The following is a 21,507-nucleotide window of genomic DNA, read 5'->3' on the forward strand; positions in this document are numbered from 1 at the left end:
CTTTGTTGTTGTACCACGGTGGGTTTTTCCCGTCCCTCACAGTTTTACTCGGCACGTACCTGTCTAAAACGCATTTTACGATTGCCTTGAACTTTTTCCATAAACACTCAACATTGTCAGTGTCGGAACAGAAATTTTCGTTTTGATCTGTTAGGTAGTCTGAAATCTGCCTTCTATTACTCTTGCTAAACAGATAAACCTTCCTCCCTTTTTTTATATTCCTATTAACTTCCATATTCAGGGATCCTGCAACGGCCTTATGATCACTGATTCCCTGTTCTGCACATACAGAGTAGAAAAGTTCTGGTCTGTTTGTTATCAGTAGGTCCAAGATGTTATCTCCACGAGTCGGTTCTCTGTTTAATTGCTCGAGGTAATTTTCGGATAGTGCACTCAGTATAATGTCACTCGATGCTCTGTCCCTACCACCCGTCCTAAACATCTGAGTGTCCCAGTCTATATCTGGTAAATTGAAATCTCCACCTAAGACTATAACATGCTGAGAAAATTTATGTGAAATATATTCCAAATTTTCTCTCAGTTGTTCTGCCACTAATGCTGCTGAGTCGGGAGGTCGGTAAAAGGAGCCAATTATTAACCTAGCTCGGTTGTTGAGTGTAACCTCCACCCATAATAATTCACAGGAACTATCCACTTCTACTACACTACAGGATAAACTACTACTAACAGCGACGAACACTCCACCACCGGTTGCATGCAATCTATCCTTTCTAAACAGCGTCTGTACCTTTGCAAAAATTTCTGCAGAATTTATATCTGGCTTCAGCCAGCTTTCAGTACCTATAACGATTTCAGCTTCGGTGCTTTGTATCAGCGCTTGAAGTTCCGGTACTTTAACAACGCAGCTTCGACAGTTGACAATTACAATACCGATTGCTGCTTGGTCCCCGCATGTCCTGACTTTGCCCCGCACCCGTTGAGGCTGTTACCCTTTCTGTACTTGCCCAAGGCCATCTAACCTAAAAAACCGCCCAGCCCACGCCACACAACCCCTGCTACCCGTGTAGCCGCTTGTTGCGTGTAGTGGACTCCTGACCTATCCAGCGGAACCCGAAACCCCACCACCCTATGGCGCAAGTCGAGGAATCTGCAGCCCACATGGTCGCAGAACCGTCTCAGCCTCTGATTCAGACCCTCCACTCGGCTCTGTACCAAAGGTCCGCAGTCCGTCCTGTCGACGATGCCGCAGATGGTGAGCTCTGCTTTCATCCCGCTAGCGAGACTGGCAGTCTTCACCAAATCAGATAGCCGCCGGAAGCCAGAGAGGATTTCCTCGGATCCATAGCGACACACATCATTGGTGCCGACATGAGCGACCACCTGCAGATGGGTGCACCCTGTACCCTTCATGGCATCCGGAAGGACCCTTTCCACATCTGGAATGACTCCCTCCGGTATGCACACGGAGTGCACATTGGTTTTCTTCCCCTCTCTTGCTGCCATTTCCCTAAGGGGCCCCATTACGCACCTGACGTCGGAGCTCCCAACTACCAGTAAGCCCACCCTCTGCGACCGCCCGGATCTTGCAGACTGAGGGGCAACCTCTGGAACAGGACAAGCAGCCATGTCAGGCCGAAGATCAGTATCAGCCTGAGACAGAGCCTGAAACCGGTTCGTCAGACAAACTGGAGAGGCCTTCCGTTCAGCCCTCCGGAATGTCTTTCGCCCCCTGCCACACCTTGAGACGACTTCCCACTCTACCACAGGTGAGGGATCAGCCTCAATGCGGCAGTATCCCGGGCAACCACAGTCTTAGTCCGATCGGGGGATGCGTGGGACGAGCTGGCCGTCCCCGACCAACCCCCATCCGGACCCCCACAGTGATGCCCATTGGCAACAGCCTCAAGCTTTGTGACCGAAGCCAACACTGCCTGAAGCTGGGAGCGAAGGGATGCCAACTCAGTTGCCAGCCAGTCACCCGTATGCGCCCCGTAGTACATATGTGATGTTGTGACAGATTATCATCGCGCCATCATGTGCAGTTCGGTGGATCTGGGCACACAAATGCACACTGAACTCACTGTGACAACTATGACGACGGTTGGCAGAATAAAACAAATCTCTTCACTGCTTTATTAATTCACAGTTGAGTAACCACACTGTCTAATCACTGAGCCAAGTTCTGGAGCATTCTAGATTCCTCTGACTGTATACTTCAACACCACTTGAAACTCCAATAGTGTACGAATTTAAGCCTGTATGAAAACATAATTTGCGATTAATGAGCATAAGAAAATTAAATGATATTAACATTTAAATTTATCAAGATTGTGTGTGTGTGTGTGTGTGTGTGTCTAATGCATTATCATTGTGTGTTATATATCTGTTAAAAGCATTTGATAAACTGCTATACACTAGGTTTTCTACGACGTTGTAGTGGTAATGTTAATAAAATTAGAATAAATTTTGTAAAAAAAAAAACAGTATCCATGAATTGTCTTGAACCCTTTTTGCAACAGTTCTTCTTGACACATGCACGGACTGTAAATTTATTACTATACCCACGATGGAATGTAAATGAATGTCGCACGACGTTGGTTTGTCAGCCGTCTGCCTCCAGGCTACCCCTTCTACAAACGTACAGCAGAACCAAGCAGATTCATATTGTCTAGCCCGCTTCTTCATCACTCTTGCTAGTAGCAACACAATTCATTAAAGCCCGGAGTACTATCTTTTTAGTGAATAATATAGGTAGATTTGATTTACTGAGACGTTAGTAAATACTGAATATCATTTATTGTTTCCAGAATTAAATTTTGACTCAGCAACGGAGTGTGCTCTGGTATGAAACTTCCTGGCAGATTAAAACTGTGTGCCGGGCCGAGACTCGAACTCGGGACCTTTGCCTTTCGCGGGCAAGTGCAAGTGGTAAAGCACTTGCCCGCGAAAGGCAAAGGTCCCGAGTTTGAGTCTCGGCCCGGCATACAGTTTTAATCTGCCAGAAAGTTTCCTTAATTGTTACTGCACAAGTGCTTTTAGCAAGAGTAATTTGCTGAGCGTGGATATATTCGTTCGAAGGTGTCTCTTTTTATCAGCTAAGATTCAAACAATAGAAGTTGGTTTCCAAAAGATTTTCGGGGAGAGGGCCACATGTCACCCTTCCAGCGCTATAACGATCATGATTGCTGCTAACAGTGTGCAGTACCTCGAATACCTTGTAGGGGAATAGTTATCCTGATATGACAAACAAATAGTACTGATAGACTTTAGCGATTAATTTTCTACACTGGTAATGTCTCAGTCTACGCTTTGGGCTGCAAAATGTCATGTCCGCAATTCTAATTTAATGAATTTTTTTTTCATACAGACGTCGGCCAGATAGAAACGGTAAAACATTTCGAATATATAGAAGAAATAGTCAAGAAAATGGGTAAGAAAAATTTGACGTATATTTCAGGATACCCAAAAATACGCTGACGGGATAATTTCGCAACACCAAAAAATAATATATGTAGAGTAACGAAATACCTGAAACACAAATTTTCTGGATGACATATTTAACTGATGAATACTGCATATCCACAGTTAATGTAAGCGCGATATATGCTATAGTAAATGTAAAATGCTGGTACATTAACAACTGGTACAACCGCCGGAATGCTGAATGCAAGCATGCAAACGTCAGTGCATTGTGTTAAACAGGTGCCGGACGTCAGTTCGTGCGATAGAGTTCCACGCCTGTTGTACTTGATCGGTCAATAAAGGGACGGTTAATGCTGTTTGTGAATGACGGTGGAGCTGTCTTCCGATGATGTTCCATAAGTGCTCGATTGGGGACAGATCTGGTGATCGGGCAGGCCAAGGCGACAAGTGGACACTCTGTGGAGCGGTATTAGAGGGAGCGCTACACTTTCAGAAAACAACCTAGTGAATGCTGATCATGAATGGCCCGAAAACAGGTCAAATAACCAGACTGGCGTACAAATCTGTAGTGAAGGCGCGCCGGATAATCATGAGAGTGTTCCTGCTGTCACGGGAAATCACATTCCAGACGATAATTCCAGGTGGTCCAGCGTGTCTGGCACACAGGCAGGATGTTTGCTGGTCCCCAACTGCCCTTCTTCTAGCCAACACACAGTCATCGCTGACACCGACAGAGAAACCAGTTTCATAAGAAAACACAACAGACCAATTAGCTCTCACTTGACACCACTGAAGTTGTTTGGGGTCAGGCGCCTGGCTCTGAGCATTCCGTGAAGTAACTGATTTGTAACAGCCAGCTGGTGTCCAGACTGCTGCTGCAGATGCAGCACGATGCGCCACCACACGGTAGGTAGTCTTCCACCTCGGCAGTGCCACGTGGCAGTCCGCAGCCCCGTCTTCGTGCGGCTGCACATTCCCGTGACCTCCGCTGCCAGCAGCCACGCACAGCGGCTGTATTTACGCCAAGTCTTTCTGCAGTATCGCAGAAGGAACATCCAGTTTGTCGTAGCCCTGCTACACGGTATCATTCAAACTCAGTGAGGTGTTGATAATGGCGTCTTTGTCACTGTAAAGGCATTCTTCACTGTCATCAACTCACCACGTACAGTCTCAGAGGTAACTAACGCTCATGATCGTTCAGCGTGTATTTAAAACAAACCTGATTTGTACCCTCATATTGGCAACTGGCACGAAATATAAACAGACACCGTCTTTCAGAAGGAGAGACATGCCAACCAACTTCCGTTTACGCCGTACAACTCCTTCTTGGTGTTTAGATTTTTTTCCGTCAGTGTATAAATGCTGTAAGGAATAAATAAATGTTTACAACAAGATCGTACGTGAAGAATCTGTGGTCTGCAACACCTGGTGATAGAAGAAGGCCTCCACACAAGTAAAGATATATTAATTAAATATAATTTAGCCACACTAGAAATACAGTAAGGTAAATTGCTGGTCCAACAAAAAACAAAAGCGCCAGGAAATTAGAAAACAATGGAGAAATATAAGAAATGAAAAAAAGTAAAAGACAATAAGGAAAACAAGAATTATGTTTTTTGGACATTTGTACAAGATGAATTAAAACCGGCTGACAAAGCAGGTTTTTGGATATCTCTCGGAAAGCATAGTGGATCCGAGAAGCAGAAAGGTCTGCGAATACACAATTAAAATTAGAATAATCAATAAGAAGATAATTTAGGAACGAACGTGTTAAATGTAAAATGATTCCAAGGCAGAAACAGTACGACACCAGGTGTGGTCTGAAGCAATAAAAAATGAAACATTATGGAATACGTGGCTGCGTAGCCTTTTCTTCTCGGATTTGCTCCTAGAGTCTAAAATCAATATGACTGGATATTTCGATGATCCATCTATCCGCCATCCTCATGAGAGACGTTGCTGCTGCATTAAACATTGTTAACACGTGGCTGCTTCTGTTTATGCTCACGAATACGGAAAGGCCTGGGACTGTATACTGCATCTGCTGCCTTGGTAAAGGAGACGACTTAAATATTTGCTGCTGAGAGCGAATGTCACAACCTTGCTATGCACTCACGACGTACACTACAAGACTGTCGTTCTCTGTTTTCTGTGTGTGTGTGTGTGTGTGTGTGTGTGCGCGCGCGCGCGCGCGCGTGCGTGTCCTTGTGTCTTTGCATGTCTTTGAGACAGTGTACCCACTTCTGTTATTTCAAGGGAACCTTGCGTCCCGTGAGGCTTGATAGAATCAGTGAACTTCAATATTTACTAAGTCGGAGGTTCATCCTCGAAACCAAACGTGTTACGACATTGCGAACTTTTCTTCGGGCTCATTATGTTCTCATGTTGTAGCTGAAACTCACTACTTGTCCGCCTTTGCTTTCACATGCATAATTTTGGTAAAAAGGTATTGTCTTCGCAGTTGCTTTTTTCATATTCGTACATCCTTCAGCGAATGTTTACATTATATTTAGCCAACTTACGTACACACTGGTGTGCAAAACTCGAGTACAAAACGAACTTTCGCAGATGGTATCGTTGTTAAGTTACACATCACAGTGAAACTTAGACAATACGTAGAAAGAACTGCTGCAGCATAGTACAGAAGGTAACTGAAAGAAACATGCAATGCGACTGAGCTGTGCTGTGGCTCGCGTTGGTGCTGTTTGTAGTTTTCCGCCCTCTGTTGGCATGGTTGCAGTTGTTTATCTTTTTCTCGTCTCGACTGGCGTCACTCGTTTCGCAAGCGTTGCCTGTCCGCTAGTGGCAGCAGCGGCGGTTATTGATATGTAGTAACTGTTGCCCTATCTTTGGGGCGACGTCGTGGTTTTTCAGGGTCGTGTGAGTGTGGCAGTTCGGTTGGTGACTCAGGAGGAGCCAGGTCCGCGTAGTGCGAGAACACTCCGGGACCGCTGGCGGCACACGTGGACTGCCGGATGGAAGGGCTGTGGCCACGAGGGTGCACCACCTCCTCATAAACCGCATATAGCAAGCTTTAAGATGACTCGTGTCAATCCTAGTAGAGTGGAGTCAGTCACCCGTGTGGGCCCCATAGTACATATGTAATGTTGTGACACATTATCATCGCACCATCATGTGCAGTTCGGTGGATCTGCGTACTGCTTAATACTTGAAGACCCTACTGTGTTAAAAGCACTTGACTCAGTGATTAGACGGTGTGGATACTCCACTGTGAATTAAAGCAGTGACGAATTTTGTTTTATTCTGCCAACCGTCAGAGTTGTCACAGTGAGTTCAGTGTGCGTTTGTGTGCCTAATGAATTTGATATCACTCATTTGGTACTTGGTTTTGGCTCGCTTTGCGATTGTTTTCCGCAATGACGTGTGGTTGCTGATTCTGGTTGGTTACATTTTAGTTTTGTCTCGCACGCAAATCGACTGGGGTTTTAGTTACTGTTAGTTTGTCTGGTGTTCTGTACTGTGACTTCTTTGTTCAGATTTTCGGGTTTGTGCATCGGACGGAAATCTGGTAGTGGTTCGTTTCTCGTTCCGGGCGCTCTAAACACAGTATTCTGGGCACGTAGTGCAGACCGCCGGTTCCGGATTTGGCGTATTGTTCCATCGTTGCATTTGGTTTATCGGAGGTCAGGTAGCTTCAGCAAGATTATCGTTAGTCATTCGTTAGAATGCCACTAGTCTCAGTTACCATCTTGTGAAGTTAATGCAACTCTTGGCTGCTCGCGAAAATGTTTGTTGCCGGACCTTCTCAGAGATCGATTGCTGAAACACCGTCTGTGACTGGTCCTTGTGTTTTATTATTGTATTATAAAAGTTATGTATGTCTAGTTAATATTTCCGGTCGTCTTCTGGACTATATCTAGCACTTTAAGGGCTGTGTAAGAAGGTCATCATCATCTTATTTCACCCGTTTGGTGGTCAGTTGCTTGTTTCTTTTAATTAACCTTTGCTTGGATTTGCTGTTTTAAATTTTTAATATAATTGCCGTTCCTGGCGTGTAAGGCCTACAGCCGTGATTGTGATCATTTGCTTTGAAAAAGATAATTCGATATTTGTATTTTAGCAGTAAGCCTTAAAACCTTATTTACTGCCATTCCTGGCGTCTGATACCTCCTGCTGTGTTTGTCGCCATTCACTTTAATATTTCAGTACCTATAAGTTGTAATTGCAGCTAATTGTTAAACATTCTTAATTTATTGCCATTCTTGGCTTGTAAGGCCTTCACCCGTGATCACAGTGGCTTGTTTCTTTTAAAAATTATCCGTATCTGTATTTTGTGGTGATTTTCTAAATTGTAACGCACTGAAAACACTATTATTTACACTGTTGTTTATTCCTTCATTGGTTTTTTTAATTTACTGTTGAGTCTCGAATTACTGTTTTAAAAATAGTTGTGTGTAACTGTAAAAGGCAACCAATAGTAAATGATTACGGCCCCGTCCTCAATCGTAACCGCATCCTGCCTTCCCTTGACTATCAGGTTTCAGCGACGAACAGAAGCGTCACTTTTATTCAAATACAATAATTACACTGCAGGCCCCTGGACATAACAAAAAGCGGTACATTGTAGAGTTAATAGGGTGTGTGTTCAGCAAACCATGCTCTGCAAATTCTGTAAATCGAGTATTAGCCACTAAGAGTACCCTGAGCCAACATTTAGGTAAAATGATGTCAAGTCTTTTCTGAAAACGAAGATGTGCCACTTTCTGTTAGCGGATGAGATTTGGACAGGGTCTGATTTGCTTTATTGTGATGATACCAGGAGATGTGCAACTCTTGTGTGTCTGGGAATTGGTGAACGAGCTATGAGAGACTTTCATCACGTATTACATCGTGCTGGAATTCAAGTGGAACTAAACTGGAGAAAGATGAGCTACAAGTATCAGGTTCTTCACGCTGGAAGCAGATTGAAGGAGAAAGTTTTGATTGATCATCTTCAGAAAGAGACATCCAATGCTCTTATTTTAGTTAATTTTTTCTGTTTATGTGAAACGAACCTAGTAGGTCTCATATTTGTCGGTATACATTTTCTCCTGCGGTAGTAGTTTCTGTAAGAATCAGCCAACAATCAAGCATTTAATGTTAAATTTTTTATTGGGAGTGTGACACTCCCAGTAAAGTACAGTAAAGTAACATATTGGTTTTAAGACAATGATTAGACCTTGCTACAGATGGTGGATGTTGTTTCACAAGTATATTGTTTATTTTATTGTGTTAATGACTATTACTTTGATGATGTAATTTTCTGTGAGAGTAATAGTATTTTCTTGTCTTTATGCGTGATGTTGTAGGAGCACTCAATAAGGCCTTTTTTATAGATGTTGATGTGGACATATCACCACACAATGTTTTTTCGTATGCCTCATTTTATAAATGTTTTTGATGATGATACCGGTGTTGTGTGAGTATTATGAGAACTTGGTGCCATGATAAAGGAGAATGATTTTGCTATGTGCCATATGAAATATGATGATTGGTTTAATGCATTAGAAATTTGTGGTCTAGGGGTAGCGTCTTTGATTCATAATCAAAACGTCTTCGGTACCTGGTTCGATCCCCGCCACTGCCTAAACTTTGATAAATAATCAGCATTGGCGGCCGAAGACTTCCGGCATAAGAAGTCAGCCTCATTCTGCCAACGGCCTTGTCAAAGACGGCGCAGGAGCGGATAGAGGTTCAGGGCACTCTATTGTCCTAGTGGTAGGAAATTGCCCCTAAAGGCGGAAGAATCAGCAATGATCAACGACATGAGGATGCAGAAGGCAATGGAAACCACTGCATTAAAGACGCGTAACATGTATCCACGGGACATATGGCCTGTAATTGAAGAAGTGTCATGATGATCTCTCCATTGGCAAAAGATTACGGAATAGTCCCCCATTCGGATCTCCGGGAGGGGACTGCCAAGGGGGAAGTTACCATGAGAAAAAGATTGAATAATCTACGAAATGATAACGTTCTACGAGTCGGGACGTGGAATGTCAGAAGCTTGAACGTGGTAGGGAAACTAGAAAATCTGAAAAGGGAAATGCAAAGGCTCAATCTAGATATAGTAGGGGTCAGTGAAGTGAAGTGGAAGGAAGACAAGGATTTCTGGTCAGATGAGTGTCGGGTAATATCAACAGCAGCAGAAAATGGTATAACAGGTGTAGGATTCGTTATGAATAGGAAGGTAGGGCAGAGGGTGTGTTACTGTGAACAGTTCAGTGACCGGGTTGTTCTAATCAGAATCGACAGCAGACCAACACCGACAACGATAGTTCAGGTATACATGCCGACGTCGCAAGCTGAAGATGAACAGATAGAGAAAGTGTATTAGGATATTGAAAGGGTAATGCAGTATGTAAAGGGGGACGAAAATCTAATAGTCAGGGGCGACTGGAATGCAGTTGTATGGGAAGAAGAAAAGGTTACAGGAGAATATGGGCTTGGGACGGGAATGAAAGAGGAGAAAGACTAATTGAGTTCTGTAACAAGTTTCAGCTAGTAATAGCGAATACCCTGCTCAAGAATCACAAGAGGATGAGGTATACTTGGGAAAGGCCGGGAGATACGGGAAGATTTCAATTAGATTACACCATGGTCAGACAGAGATTCCGAAATCAGATTCTGGATTGTAAGGCGTACCCAGGAGCAGATATAGACTCAGATCACAATATAGTAGTGATGAAGAGTAGGCTGAAGTTCAAGACGATAGTCAGGAAGAATCAATACGCAAAGAAGTGGGATACGGAAGTACTAAGGAATGACGAGATACGTTTGAAGTTCACTAACGCTATAGATACAGCAATAAGGAATAGCGCAGTAGGCAGTACAGTTGAAGAGGAATGGACATCTCTAAAAAAGGGCCATCACAGACGTTGGGAAGGAAAACATAGGTACAAAGAAGGTAGCTGCGAAGAAACCATGGGCAACAGAAGAAATACTTCAGTTGATTGATGAAAGGAGGAAGTGCAAACATGTTCCGGGAAAATCAGGAATACAGAAATACAAGTCGCTGAGGAATGAAATAAATAGGAAGTGCAAGGGAGCTAAGACGAAATGGCTGCAGGAAAAATGTGAAGACATCGAAAAAGATATGATTGTCGGAAGGACAGACTCAGCATGCAAGAAAGTCAAAACAACCTTTGGTAACATTAAAAGCAACAGTGGTAACATTAAGAGTGCAACGGGAATTCCACTGTTAAATGCAGAGGAGAGAGCAGATAGGTGGAAAAAATACATTGAAAGCCTCTATGAGGGTGAAGATTTTTCTGATGTGATAGAAGAAGAAACAGGAGTCGATTTAGAAGAGATAGGGGGTCCAGTATTAGAATCGGAATTTAAAAGAGCTTTGGAGGACTTACGGTCAAATAAGGCAGAAGGGATAGATAACATTCCATCAGAATTTCTAAAATCATTGGGGGAAGTGGCAACAAAACGACTATTCACGTTGGTGTGTAGAATATATGAGTCTGGCGATATACCATCTGACTTTCGGAAAAGCATCATCCACACAATTCCGAAGAGGGCAAGAGCTGACAAGTGCGAGAATTATCGCACAATCAGCTTAACAGTTCATGCATCGAAGCTGCTTACAAGAATAATATACAGAAGAATGGAAAAGAAAACTGAGAATGCGCTAGGTGACGATCAGTTTGGCTTTAGGAAAAGTAAAGGGACGAGAGAGGCAATTCTGACGTTACGGCTAATAATGGAAGCAAGGCTAAAGAAAAATCAAGACACTTTCATAGGATTTGTCGACCTGGAAAAAGCGTTCGACAATATAAAATGGTGCAAGCTGTTCGAGATTCTGAAAAAAGTAGGGGTAAGCTATAGGGAGAGACGGGTCATATACAATATGTACAACAACCAAGAGGGAATAATAAGAGTGGACGATCCAGAACGAAGTGCTCGCATTAAGAAGGGTGTAAGACAAGGCTGTAGTCTTTCGCCCCTACTCTTCAAAAAAATGGCTCTGAGCACTATGGGACTCAACTGCTGAGGTCATTAGTCCCCTAGAACTTAGAACTAGTTAAACCTAACTAACCTAAGGACATCACAAACATCCATGCCCGAGGCAGGATTCGAACCTGCGACCGTAGCGGTCTTGCGGTTCCAGACTGCAGCGCCTTTAACCGCACGGCCACTTCGGCCGGCCCCTACTCTTCAATCTGTACATCGACGAAGCAATGATGGAAATAAAAGAAAGGTTCAGGAGTGGAATTAAAATACAAGGTGAAAGGATATCAATGATATGATTCGCTGATGACATTGCTATCCTGAGCGAAAGTGAAGAAGAATTAAATGATCTGCTGAACGGAATGAACAGTCTAATGAGTACACAGTATGGTTTGAGAGTAAATCGGAGAAAGACGAAGGCAATGAGAAGTAGTAGAAATGAGAACAGCGAGAAACCTAACATCAGGATGTTCACGAAGTCAATGAAGTTAAGGAATTCTGCTACCTAGGCAGTAAAATAACCAATGACGGACGGAGCAAGGAGGACATCAAAAGCAGACTCGCTATGGCATAAAGGCATTTCTGGCCAAGTGAATTCTACTAATATCAAATACCGGCCTTAATTTGAGGAAGAAATTTCTGAGGATGTACATCTGGAGTACATGGACTGTTGGAAAACCGGAACAGAAGAGAATCGAATCATTTGAGATGTGGTGCTATAGACGAATGTTGAAAATTAGGTGGACTGATAAGGTAAGGAATGAGGAGGTTCTACGCAGAATCGGAGAGGAAAGGAATATGTGGAAAACACTGGTAAGGAGAAGGGACAGGATGATAGGACATCTGCTAAGACATGAGGAAATGACTTCCATGGTACTAGAGGGAGCTGTAGAGGGCAAAAACTGTAGAGGAAGACTGAGATTGGAATACGTCAAGCAAATAATTGAGGACGTAGGTTGAAAGTGCTACTCTTTGATGAAGAGGTTAGCACAGGAAAGGAATTCGTGGCGGGCCGCATCAAACCAGTTAGTAGACTGATGACCAAAAAAAAAATAAAAAAATAAAAAAATGGACATCTGTGACTACTGTATGATATAGTGAAATGATACAGGCCCATTAGAGATATTTATTTTATGGGTATCATTACTACGCTAGGATTACAACAGGCCATAGAAATTCAAAACCACAAAAAGAACTCTATGAGTTGGCGCTGTCCTTTTTTTTGCAATAATTTTAATTCTTCCGGAAACAAATTACCAAATTACCTATTTTGCTGTCTTCCAATAGCTGTCCTTGCCACACTTACCGTAGGCAACGCACGTGAAATGTAGATCTTCTGTTGAAAGAGCGTAGAGACTAATCCTTAGGACTGCAGATCAATGCACATTTAGTGGAAAGTCGCTGATCAGCAAACAGTTCTATTTAACACACGTCAACAGTTGCCGGGCGATAGAGGTAAGTGCGTATAGTCGATTCTGAGCGTGGTAGCTCCTAAGCGAGTGACCGTTTATGTATTACGTCACCTACTATTTTCTTTGAAATAGGCCAGTGAGAGAGCTTCTAGGCCAATACATCCATATTTTTCTCTCCCACTCACTGCACAGTGTTTTATCAGCCATAAAAAGGAAACAGTAAATCACTATGTACTCCAGAATCGGCCATCTTGTTCTCTGGACCCCACTTGGTGATGACCATTGTTCAGTCTTTCTATCCTACTCCTTGCAAGGGACAATATTCCCTCAAATATATATCGCGAAGCTATTACAACAACTAAATTGTCTGAACAAAATATAACTGGCTCTCTTGTTGACACCGCTGATCTAATTTAAAGGTTAAGGTGCGCATGGAAACGACTTCATTTCGATCTTTGAACATATTTTATGCAAAGCATCATTGAGTCTCAAATTAAGTGCCTATTGAGCCGTGGTAAAAATTGCTGCTTCGAAAGCGCTCCACAGCGCGTTGTTTGAAGCAGTCGCCCTCCGTTTCTGGCGGTGGCGCCGCTGTGGCAATCGCAGGTTTGATGTTGCCATCTGGTGGGAAAGGGGAAAGGTTGCCTGTTAACGTGCATTTAAGGGGCGCTATGAGCTCGCCAGTTGGTCAGTGTGGGTGAGTCTGGAGTCAGTCTGGGGTCAGTCACTCGTCCCCAGCTTGATAGTCTGTCTCTCGTCCGAATTTGTGGCGCAGTGAGAGAACTCTACGATTGGTCGCCCGCTCGGGGGCTTAGTTCCTGCATCTGAGTCTGCGCGTTAGGCCACCAGTCTGCTCGACTTGTTCAGGCAACGGTTATTGGCGGTTGGAGCGATCGGTTGGTCGGTCGCGCACTGAGACACAAGATGACTTGTCCGCCTTGAGCGTCGGCGCATGTGAGGTCGCCACGTGAGTCCAGTGGGCCGCGCCGTATAGCGAGGGGTAGTGGCTTCGCGGCCGATACGAGAGCAGCAGGAGTCAACCCATGACATCGGTTTGGCCGGTGCGAGCTACGACGACTTGAGACGGGAGATCGGCGCGCCTTCCTGTGTCCGCTGAAGCGGCTGGCAGAGGACGGTTCGGGAGAGCGTTTTGGGATGCTGCGCCAGGTCTTCGCCAGAAATCGCAGTTTATTAGAAGTTAAGAGATTAGTGATACGTTGTTTAATTTACTTGTTAAATTCGACTTGTTTCCTTGGAGAGGTCACCAGCCACTTTCTTCCGTGGTCGTCCCACCATTCTTCTCCGTTTGCCCACCAGCGGGAAGGTGGTTATTTTGAAGTTGGGTGGTCCGTTTTTCCCTTGTGGAGTAGGGGCAGGTTAGAGCAACCTGTGGTTCGGGTTGTTCGTTAATCTCCCTATCAGTCAGTCGTACGTTAATATCTGCCTCTGTCATGTTTGTCGGATTCGGAGTGTCAACGAATTTATTGCTTGAAGTTTTTATCTTGCCTATCATCTTGAGAGGCGGTGTAGAGTATGTTTGGCCAACGTTGCACAATTTTATGTAAGATTGCATTTCATGGGCTTTTATTTAAATGGTCGTTTTAGTATATAAAGTTGCCACCCTTCCACCGTAAGACTTTTCTTACAAGTTAAAATCAAGTGGAAAGTTAATATTTTAATTTTAGTAATACCTACTGAGTGCATCGTTTGTGTGCTTGTGTGAATTGTTAAACCTTTTACTTTAAGGTAACCTGGTGTGTTGCAGATTTGCTCCTGTGTTGTCTTTCAGAGGTTGTTGTGAGTGGTCGTGACTACGACCGTGTCAAAGGGGAGCTGGAAGGTTCTCAGCCCGAAAGCTCATACACTCAAAAATTTGTTTCTTTCTGCCTCTGAATAAATTGTAACTTGATATTTAGAGGGTGCTTTCTTCTTATAATTTTAAATCGGTTTCTTTAAAAAAACAAAAAAGGCTTTTAGGAATAAAATTCCCATTTGTTAAAAGCAATTTCATTTTGATTTCATAAGTTACTCCCTGGCAACTACTTCCACGCACACATAGTGTGATTAAATGTGTTAATTTTCTTGGTGAATCGCTAGTAAATAAAGTAAATTCTTAAGAAAAAGTTTGAAAGTAAATTCACGGTTCATTATTGGTAGCAGATCGTGGTTAGGGTTCTTGCTTCTATTCTTTGAGTAACTTATGGAATTATAGTTCTACTTATTTTATAATTTAGTAGTATGTCGCTTTGGCCAAGTGACTGTTTAGCTGGATATTTCAGGTTGTCATGGCGGCCAGAGAATGTCCAGTATTCGGCCTGTTGCGCAAAAATCAAATCTTATATGAGTTGCCCATTCGTAATATAAACAAACAAGGCACTGTTCCTGAGTTGCTTGCGGAGTTAAAAGATGCCTTGCTCTATCCGGCCCAAATTTCACCGGAAGTTATTGGTTCCTTTCCGACAGCCATGGCAGCGGCGGCAGGAGAGGTCGGTGCGTTCCAGCAACATTTAGACTGGTTTTGTGTTGATCAACCGAGTCGCAAGCAATTAGCTAGGCTACGCGCGCATTTGGTGCACGTGATGAACCGGGTCTGTGATTTAGGACAATTTGCTGTAAATGAGGCTGATCGTAAGGAAGTGGCTGAGTCGCAGCGAAAGGTGGCTGCGCTGCAGATTAGGTTAACTGGGTTAGAGTCTAGCTGCGAAGAATCTAGTGGGCACGTCCAAGTCGATCCGGCACGGACAGGGAGCGAAATAAATAACCCAAACCGCAGAACTGAACGTAACTCGGAGTTTTTCGCAAAGCTACCTATCCCGATTGCACTTCTGTTAAACGATGCAGGAGAATTAAGTGTGGAATCGTTGGCGAAGATACAGGAAATTCTGTGGTTACTGGTTTATTCTGAGCAGCATTCCTTTGCTTTTCGAATATCGCACTCCACCCTGTTAGCTCTGCTGTACCCGTTAGCAAACAGGAAGTGTAACGAATTAATTTCTAGAGCTTTGTCGGAGGGGTTCTCGTTACGACAACTTAGACAACTCATAATCGCTGAGAGACTCACAGAGGGTCTTAGGAAACATCTAGAATGTCAGTATATTTGGAAGGCGCAGGCCGCTGGTGAAGATTTGTCGATGTATGTGGAAAGGGTGAGGGTAGCTTCGAAGGCCTTGCTAAGTGATATGTCAGAAGAACAATTAATTGCAGTAGTTTTGGAAGGGATGGCGGCTACTGACGAAATAAATTTTGTTTTCAAGTCACCCCTGAAGACATGGGAAGAACGCTCTGTTGTTGTTACTTCTGAATCTGCGCTAAAGCTAAGCGAGGAGTCTAGGAATGTTTGTTGAGACAAGCGAAGGAAAATTTTGGAGTGGAGTGAGATCGGCCAAGTAGTAATTATCAAGGCGTACACTGGAAAGCTTTTCGATGTGGGGCTAGTACGCATTTGGTTAGGAGTTGTCCGGCTTTACGTGTGGCAAGAAGTACTGAGTGACATAAGGGCACATGGCACGTTTCCAGGAGTATCTTATCCTTTAGTGAGAGGCGTGCCATAGTTGCTGATTCCCCGATATGTCGACCTTATGTTTGTCTGAGTTTGAATCAGGAACCCCTCTGCGCCTTATTAGATACGGGTAGCACTTTTTCCTAGCTTAATGAGGCTTGGGTTCTGGAATTTGGCAATCTTACCAGGCTTAAACCTGAAACGATCCCGCTTCGGAGATGTCGTATGGCCAATGATCAGGTATTGCCTCTGGTGGGGTGGGTTAAGGGTAGTGTCTCGGTAGGACGGCCAATAACCTTTGCTATCGTTGCTAACCTGCCGGTAAATACGGTGCTGGGTTGAGATTTCATTTCTAAAACTCAACTTGTTCTGGATTATTCAGGGGGTAAGTTTTTTTTTAAAAAAAAAAAAGTTGCGGTAAGTCAGAAGTTCGGATTATGTGAATGTCGAGCGGCGGTATCATCCATGCCTTCTTCCTTGTCGGTCACTACTCTCGATAATGTCAATCTTGATCATCTTTCCCCTAATCAGGTTCAACAGGTCCATCAGTTACTGGAGGCTTTTCCTGACTTATTTTGCAATAAACTTGGAGTAACGAATAAATTAGAATATCATATTCGGTTGACTGACAATATTCCGGTTAGGCAGTCCCCATATCGTCTCTCACTACCTAAGATGAAAGTGTTGCGGGAAAAGATACTGAAGACGTTAAATCAAGGGGTTATTCGTTCCTCGACTTCTCCGTACGCCTCTCCAATATTCTTGGTATCGAAGGATCAGGGTAGCGATTTCAGGGCGAACAAATAGCATTCTTCTGGACAGAGTAAATGACAAATACAATTCTGTATTGGTTAGGTTAGGGTTAGGTTAGTGTTGTTTAACGTCCCGTCGACAACGAGGTCATTAGAGACGGAGCGCAAGCTCGGGTTAGGGAAGGATGGGGAAGGAAATCGGCCGTGCCCTTTCAAAGGAACCATCCCGGCATTTGCCTGTAGCGATTTAGGGAAATCACGGAAAACCTAAATCAGGATGGCTGGAGACGGGATTGAACCGTCGTCCTCCCGAATGCGGGTCCAGTGTGCTAACCACTGCGCCACCTCGCTCGGTGCTGTATTGGTTAACCAAGTAATAAATGCTGGATCCAACAGCTGACTTATTAGCAGTATCTCTAGTATCTGGGTTTGATCAAACATAATCAATTACATAAATATATAATATTGAAACGTGTGACATATCTAAGACATATACACGAAAATTAATGAAACAAGGTACAGAATTACTGTGTTCCTCTGATATCTGTTGTTGCTCAAACATAAATTATTATATAAATATAACAATATAGAAATAAGGTAGCCAGATGCATCAAATACAGCATATAAAATGTTAAAAAAAAATAAAGTCCACTGCCTCACCAGGCGGATCATCCCAGTGTTACAATGTTCACATTATGTGGAGCACTTTCATATACATATTTGCTAAACATCACAGACCAAGTGTGACAATGACAAAGAAATTTTTTTGTTACGTTTTCAAAATTAAACAAAAGGCAGGTCTGAGATATAAAATTAAAGTTACTGGAATCTCAGGCAAGTGATATAGAATTTCCTTTTCTAAATGTCATGGCATATATAGGTCTTACATTAAGTTATAGAACATATTTCATGTCACAATTTGTTACAAAATTTTATATAGAGCAAAGACTATATATATATATATATATATATATATATATATATATATATATATATATATATTTCAAGTGGCAGTACTTATAAATAAGCGGTCATTAGCAGAGTGACAGGATCAATTATATTTATGATATTGCTGTTAAAAATTGCTGTGGTAGTCTGTATGCCACAAGAAAGAAGTTTACCACAAATACAATAAATAATTACAGAGAATTAGGTTGCATGTGACAGCACATCATAGTATATGGCAATAGATCAGTAGTTCCAATTTTGTGCCTGTAAGTTATAGATTAATTATAGTAGTGCATTTCTTTTGAAAAGAAAAGAGCATTAATAATAAGTGATTGCTGAGAACAATATATCATTGTATTAAGTATAGGCAGAAAATATTACAAGCAGCAGTGCATAAGAATAAACAAAGTTTGAAATTACATGGCAATAGGTTATTATAAAGGATTATATTGCATGTAACAGTATATCATTGTATTGAGTATAGACAGACCAGATTAAAAAGATGATTATAGTATGCATCATATCATGTATAGGTAAGTGTCAAACAGTTTACAAGAAACAATGACTGTTAGCCTTTTCAGAGATCTATTTTCATGGAAAAATTATTTCAGTTTTTAACTGTTTAAATGCACATAAACATAATGACTCTACCACTTGTAGCACCAAACGTCCTAATTTTTTTACAAGTCGAACTACGACTTTCGAACAACATGAACATTACAGGTCAGGAAACACAATGACGGATAAAGGGATTTGCCCACAATAATTGTGAAAGGCACCTTGTTCTCGTAGCTTGAAAGTCGTCACCCCAAATTTTTCAGCATCTTCTTGCAGATACTGAGAGCCATCAGGGCCACATGTCACAGTAGAATCAGATTTACATTGGCAAATTAAATATCAGCAGGTTGCTTCCAGAACACATACTGCTCAATAGTTACTTCACAGATTTCTCGTTGGTCATCACCACATTAGATATGATGTAGCCACATCAGATCAAACAGTAATTAAAATTGGGCACAGATAAGGTAAATTCCAGCATAGGTTAATGCAAAGGGCAAAGTACTAGTGGTTAAATATAAATGGGTTAATACTAGGAGTAAAATGGTTAGTTCAGCCACTCTAAAGGTATGATAAATATATTTATAGTTTTTCTCAGTTACATATTAATGAATCAACTAGTCTTCAATTGAAATTAGATGTCTGCAGGAACCATAACTATATCTGCATACGAATCCTCAATCTTTAGTTTTTCCTTTGCTACTCATTACACATGAATTATTAGTGGTCATCAGTTTCAATAAGACACTGGAGAAAATCAACCAGTTTTCATGAATAACCAGATAATAACCTAACATTTGTATGTATTGAAAAGCATGGACTTGCTGTAACTTACAACAGTATTGAACATTTCAGATTTGTGTAGACATTCTGACAAAGGACACTTCACATCTATACTGAGGGGAAAGCATGATTTGTACAGATACCAGACATGTTATAGACATCAACCATATCTTATAGTATTAAGATGGCGAAATAATAATTAAATAAGACTACCAATGATTTGGTCATTTTAGTGGTAGAAATTACATGAAAATAAACCTATGTGAAACTTAAATCCTGGGAATCATAACACTTCTGTCCCAATAAGTATCTCCAACATAAAATTCCATTTTCTTTATGCTCCACACATGAATTACAGAACTAATACAAAGATAATGTATTTCTTTCTGATAAATGTTCCCTTTCCAATTACATATTAGATCTAATACATGTTAAGGACAAGATCAAAACAAAGTGTTTTCATACTTGATAGTAAATCAACATTCATCCAGTGACTTTCACATAATTGGTACAGTAACAGGTCAAACCAAATAAGAACACATATATAAGGCTACAAACAGTCTAACCTAATTTTAATCACATCTCAGTTGTAAAGTAATAGTATATTGCTATAACAACACAGACATCTTATGTAATATTCACACCAACATTAAACATTTTCTCAACTTTCCACAGAGTCATCATCACTATGAGATTATAATTTTATCAACATAACTGTATAGACATAAGTAAATATTACACCAACTCTCCTCAAAATTCATACTCTGGTTGTATGATTAAACCACACATTATTAAATCTGCCCAAAGTTTGTACTTGTATCCAGCTAACCAGAAAAAAACAGCTTGCCTAGTATAAAATACGTCAACCACTTCCTTCTGACATCCAGTCTCTAACTACTCGTCTGAATCATAAAGTGGAAGAGGGTGAGTTTGTACAGATAAGTAAGAGAGGATGTGGCTTGAAAATGAAAGACTCACACCAGCTCAGAGCCTTGAGTTCGCCACCCTCAAATTGCAAAAAGAGCTTGCAACCTCTTGAGGAAAATTTCGTTAATGATTTGACACTGTCATCATTTGAAATAGCATCTGTTCTTACTGTCCTCACACAGTTGTTATGCTTGTCACTAGATGTTACATCAAAATTCACAGCTCTGATAGAATCACACAATATTTTTGAATATCATCTCTCAGATATTTTAATATCCATACTACACAAATATTCAGTCACATCTTCTGCTTTTACATTGAAAATTTCACGTAATAAATACTGTTCCTTCACACTGAATGACCATATACTAAACTACTATGTTCATATTTTACTGGTACACAGTAGCAAATCATTACACGATGAATCTTAATAAGAAAATGGATATTATTTTGAAAATACTGGTTACCAAAAATAATTGAAACTGGTGTTGTTCTGTTTTTCCACACTCTAAGTTAAGTGTCTGGTCAAGATACAGACTTGTGTCTTACAAATTGCCCACATTATACTCTAGGATAGTAGGAGGAGGAGGAGGAGGAGATTAGTGTTTAACGTCCCGTCGACAACGAGGTCATTAGAGATGGAGCGCAAGCTCGGGTTAGGGAAGGATGGGGAAGGAAATCGGCCGTGCCCTTTCAAAGGAACCATCCCGGCATTTGCCTGTAGCGATTTAGGGAAATCACGGAAAACCTAAATCGGGATGGCCGGAGACGGGATTGAACCGTCGTCCTCCCGAATGCGAGTCCAGTGTGCTAACCACTGCGCCACCTCGCTCGGTACTAGGATAGTAGATGGATCCTAACTGCTCTTACTAACTACCTAGAATAGTAAAAGGAGGAGTGAGTCCATAAAATAAATATGGAGTCACTGGCTGGGGCAAGGCACCATATGCCACAAAGTGTATCTATGAAATTGCCACAGATCCCCTACCTGTTATATTTCACCACAAAACTACTAAAAAAGGTTTCTGAGAGGATGTTCACCCACAGATTTTTGCCTTGAGTATACAGTGCACAGTGTGTATTCTCAACTATTTCAACTCCTCAAATCACTATTTAATTGATAAAATTTCAAAATAAGTGTTCAAATACTCAATGACAACAAAAAAATAAAAATAAATTTCCTCTTATTGGTTATTTCACTTTCATTGGGTTAAAGTACTCACCGTTGAGTTTGCTAAAAGTTTACTTAAGTATACAGTATGGCCTTGACTGTGTAAAGTAAGAT

This window comes from Schistocerca nitens, chromosome 9 (assembly GCF_023898315.1).
Source record: "Schistocerca nitens isolate TAMUIC-IGC-003100 chromosome 9, iqSchNite1.1, whole genome shotgun sequence".
Lineage (NCBI taxonomy): Eukaryota > Metazoa > Arthropoda > Insecta > Orthoptera > Acrididae > Schistocerca > Schistocerca nitens.